This window comes from Stegostoma tigrinum, chromosome 15 (assembly GCF_030684315.1).
Source record: "Stegostoma tigrinum isolate sSteTig4 chromosome 15, sSteTig4.hap1, whole genome shotgun sequence".
NCBI classification, from domain to species: domain Eukaryota; kingdom Metazoa; phylum Chordata; class Chondrichthyes; order Orectolobiformes; family Stegostomatidae; genus Stegostoma; species Stegostoma tigrinum.
Genome location: NC_081368.1, coordinates 70,108,463 through 70,113,929, shown reverse-complemented (window position 1 = coordinate 70,113,929; position 5,467 = coordinate 70,108,463).

Sequence of the window (5,467 nt, the reverse complement as noted above, 5' to 3'; positions counted from 1 at the left end):
AGCACAAAGAGCATAAATTTAACTGAACAGGGAGTCTGTCAATGTTACAGAACAGACAGGATATTACTGGAATAGAACAGAGAGTTTCAACATAATAGCACAAACAGAACATCAAAGTAATAGCACAGTGAGAACATCAATATGTTACCACAGAAAGAACATCAACGTAATAGCACACAGATTATCAATGTAATAATACGGAGAGAATATCAATGGAATAGCACAGAGAGAATATCGTTGTTGTAGCACAGACGGAATATCAATGCAATAGCACGGGGAGAATGCCACCACAATGCATGGGGAGAATACCAATGTAATAGCACGAGCAGCAGAGAGAGAGAACATTAATGTGATAGCACAGAGAGAATAAAAATGTAATTGCACAGAGAATATCAATTTTAACAGCATACAGAGTGTATCCATTAAATTGCATAGAGAATATCAATGTAATGCCACAGAGAACGTATGAATGTGATAACATAGAGAGAACATGAAAGAAATAGCACAGAAAGAATGTCAATTAAAAAGCCCAGAGAGAACGTCAATATAAGAGCGCAGGGAGAATATCAATATAATAACGCAGACAGAATATCAACATAATAGCGCATATACTATCAATGTAATAGCACAGAAAGAATATGAAAGTAGTAGCACATAGACAATATCAATTTAATAGCAGAGAGAGAATGTCATTGAAATTGCACAGAGAATATTAGTGTAACATCATACAGAGAACATAAATTTAAAAACACAAACAGAACATTGATGTGAAAACACAGGGAGGATATCCATGTGATAACACAACACAACATCAAAGTGTTAGCAGAGAGGGAATGTCAATGGAATAGCAAAGAGAATATCAATGTAACAGGACAGAGAAAATATCAATGTAATAGCATCGACACAATATTAATGTAATAGAACTGAGAATACCAAGGCAACAGCAAACTGAGAACATGAAAGTAATAGCACAGAGAGAATGTTGATTTAATAGCATATAGAGAATATCACTGTCATAGCACATAGACCATTATCAATGGCATAGGATGAACGAATATTAATGTAATCCAACTGAGAATATCAACATAATACTACAGAGGTAATTTCAATGTAATAGACATAAAGAACATCAATGTGATAGCACAGAGAAAATATCAATGAAAGCGCAGACAATATCAATGTTTAATTACATAGAGAATATAAATGTAACAGCACATATCAACATAATAGTGCAGACAATAACATGGAGAATATCAATATGATAGTACAGAGAGAATATCAATGCTATAGCACAGACAGAATATCTATGTAATAGCAGAAAGAATATCAATGTAAACATGCAGATCATGCAATGTAAAAGTACAGGTAATATGTCAATGTAGTAGCAAAGAGAGAATACAAATAGAGTAGCAAGGAAAATATTGATGGAAGAATACACAGAAAGAATGTCAAAGTAATAGTACAAAGAGAATATCAATGTAATAGCACAGAGAGTATATCAATGTAAAAGCACAGAAACAATATCAATGTAATAGCAGGGACAAAATGCAGAGATGGGCTGAGAGGTGGCAGATGGAGTTCAACCTGGATAAATGCGAGGTGATGCATTTTGGAAGGTCGAATTTGAAAGCTGAGTACAGGATTAAGGATAGGATTCTTGGCAGCGTGGAGGAACAGAGGGATCTTGGTGTGCAGATACATAGATCCCTTAAAATGGCCACCCAAGTGGATAGGGTTGTTAAGAAAGCATATGGTGTTTTGGCTTTCATTAACAGGGGGATTGAGTTTAAGAGTCGTGAGATCTTGTTGCAGCTCTATAAAACTTTGGTTAGACCGCACTTGGAATACTGCGTCCAGTTCTGGGCGCCCTATTATAGGAAAGATGTGGATGCTTTGGAGAGGGTTCAGAGGAGGTTTACCAGGATGCTGCCTGGACTGGAGGGCTTATCTTATGAAGAGAGGTTGACTGAGCTCGGTCTCTTTTCATTGGAGAAAAGGAGGAGGAGAGGGGACCTAATTGAGGTATACAAGATAATGAGAGGCATAGATAGAGTCGATAGCCAGAGACTATTTCCCAGGGCAGAAATGGCTAGCACGAGGGGTCATAGTTTTAAGCTGGTTGGTGGAAAGTATAGAGGGGATGTCAGAGGCAGGTTCTTTACGCAGAGAGTTGTGAGAGCATGGAATGCGTTGCCAGCAGCAGTTGTGGAAGCAAGGTCATTGGGGTCATTTAAGAGACTGCTGGACATGCATATGGTCACAGAAATTTGAGGGTGCATCCATGAGGATCAATGGTCGGCACAACATTGTGGGCTGAAGGGCCTGTTCTGTGCTGTACTGTTCTATGTTCTATGTTCTATGTTCTAAAATGTCAACGTACTAACACAGACAGAACATCAATGTGATACCACAGAGATGATATCAATGTGAAAGCACAGAGAGAATATCAACATAATATATTATGAATATGAATATGATAGCACACAGAATATCAATTTAATTGCACAGAGAAACTGTCATTGAAATAGCATTGTAATAGCTCAGACAGAATATCAACATAATGGCATAGACAATATGAATGTAATAGCACAGACAGAATATCACTGTAATAGCACACAGAATATCTGCTAATAGCATAGCGAATGCCAAAGTAATAGCACAGAGACGACATCAATGTGATTGACCACAGAGAATGTAAACGTAAGAGTACAGTCATAATATCACTGTAATAGCACTTAGAATATCAATGCAAAGAGAGAATACAAATAGAATAACAGGGAAAATATTGATGGAAGAATACACAGAGAGAATACCAACATAACAACACAGAGAGAATACCAATGTAATAGCACAATCAGAGCATCAATGGAACAGGACAGAGAGAGCATCAATGTAATAGCACAGAGGGAACACCAATACACCAACAGCATAGAGAATGTCAATGTAATAGCGCACAGAATATCAAGGTAATAGCACAGAGACAATATGAATTTAATAGACCTGAGAATATCAATGTAGCAGCAGAGAACATGACAATAAAAGCACAGAGAGAAGATCAATATAATAGCACAAAGAGAATATCAATGCAATAGCACAGAGAATATCAACATGATAGCATGGAGGGAATATTAATGAAATTGCACAGAGGAAATATGAATGGAATACTACAGAGAACTCTTCACTGTAATTGCACAGGGAGTATATCAATGTAATAGCAGAGAGAGAATATCAACGTAATAGCACACACAGAATATCAATATAATAGTATAGAGGTTATCGATACAATAGCACAGAGGGAATACCAATGTAATTGCACAGAAAAAAATGAATGTAATAGCTCACAGAATATTAATATGTAACAGACATCCATCAAATAGAATAGAGAATATCAATGCAATAGCAGAGAGAATATCAATGCAATAGCACAGAGAAATTATTAATGAAATATAACTGAGAATATCAAGGTAACAGCAAACAGAGAACTAAAAGTGGTAGAACAGTGAGAATTGCAGTTTAATAGCACACAGAGAATATCACCGTCAGAGGAAAGAGACCATATTAACAGCACAGCACAGACAGAATATTAATGTAACACGACTAAGAATATCAAAGTAACACCACAGAGGTAATATCAATGTAATAGCCAGCAAGGATATCGATGTAATAGCAGAGAGAGAATATCAAGGTAATAGCACACAGAAAATGTCAATGTAATAGCGCACAGAGAATATCAATTTATTGGCGCTCAGAATATCAATTTAACAGCTCAGAAAATATCAACGTAATAGCACAAGGAATATCAAAATAATAGCACATAGAAAATATCAAAGTAACAGCATAGAAAGAATATCAATGTCATAGCACATAGGGAATTTCAATATAATAGCACAAAGAGAATATCACTGTCATATCACCGAGACAATACCAATGTAATACCATGGAGAGAATATTAGTGTAACAGTACAGAAAGAAGATCAATGTAATAGCACAGAGAGACCATCAACAAAAGAGTAGAGAGTGAATACCAACATAAATGCATGGAGTGAATGTCAATGTAACAGAACAGAGAGGATATCAATGGAATAGTACAGAAAATATTAATCTAATACCACAGAGTATATCAATTTAATACCACAGATGATATCAACGTAATTGCACAGACAGAACATCAATATACTAGCAGAGTGAGAACATCAATGTATTAGCGCAGTGAGAATATCAACATAACAGCAAAGAGACAACCTGTTGGACCACCCAAGACATTTTTCCATCCCCTCCCCTGTCAGCTTTCCGGAGAGACCACTCTCTCCGTGACTCCCTTGTTCGCTCCACACTGCCCTCCAACCCCACCACACCCGGCACCTTCCCCTGCAACCGCAGGAAATGCTACACCTGTCCCCACACCTCCTCCCTCACCCCCATCCCAGGCCCCAAGATGACATTCCACATTAAGCAGAGGTTCACCTGCACATCTGCCAATGTGGTATACTGCATCCACTGTACCCGGTGCGGCTTCCTCTACATTGGGGAAACCAAGCGGAGGCTTGGGGACCGCTTTGCAGAACACCTCCGCTCAGTTCGCAACAAACAACTGCACCTCCCAGTCGCAAACCATTTCCACTCCCCCTCCCATTCTCTAGATGACATGTCCATCATGGGCCTCCTGCACTGCCACAATGATGCCACCCGAAGGTTGCAGGAACAGCAACTCAAATTCCGCCTGGGAACCCTGCAGCCATATGGTATCAATGTGGACTTCACCAGTTTCAAAATCTCCCCTTCCCCTACTGCATCCCTAAACCAGCCCAGTTCGTCCCCTCCCCCCACTGCACCACACAACCAGCCCAGCTCTTACGCCCCACCCACTGCATCCCAAAACCAGTCCAACCTGTCTCTGCCTCCCTAACCGGTTCTTCCTCTCACCCATCCCTTCCTCCCACCCCAAGCCGCACCCCCAGCTACCTACTAACCTCATCCAACCTCCTTGACCTGTCCGTCTTCCCTGGACCGACCTATCCCCTCCCTACCTCCCCACCTACACTCTCTCCACCTATCTTCTTTACTCTCCATCTTCGGTCCGCCTCCCCCTCTCTCCCTATTTATTCCAGTTCCCTCTCCCCATCCCCCTCTCTGATGAAGGGTCTAGGCCCGAAACGTCAGCTTTTGTGCTCCTGAGATGCTGCTTGGCCTGCTGTGTTCATCCAGCCTCACATTTTATTATCTTGGACTATAAACTGTTGCAATGTGATTTCTGACACAGTACAGAAAGAATGTCAATGTGATAACAAAGAGGATATCAAAGTAATAGCACAGAGTGAATATCAAAGTAAATGCACAGAGAGAATAAAAATGAAATAGCACAGAGAGAATATTGATGCAATAGCACAAAGAGATTAATAAAATGGTAGAACACAGAAAATGTCAAAGTAATAGCACAGAGAGTGTATCAATGTAGTAGCACAGAGTA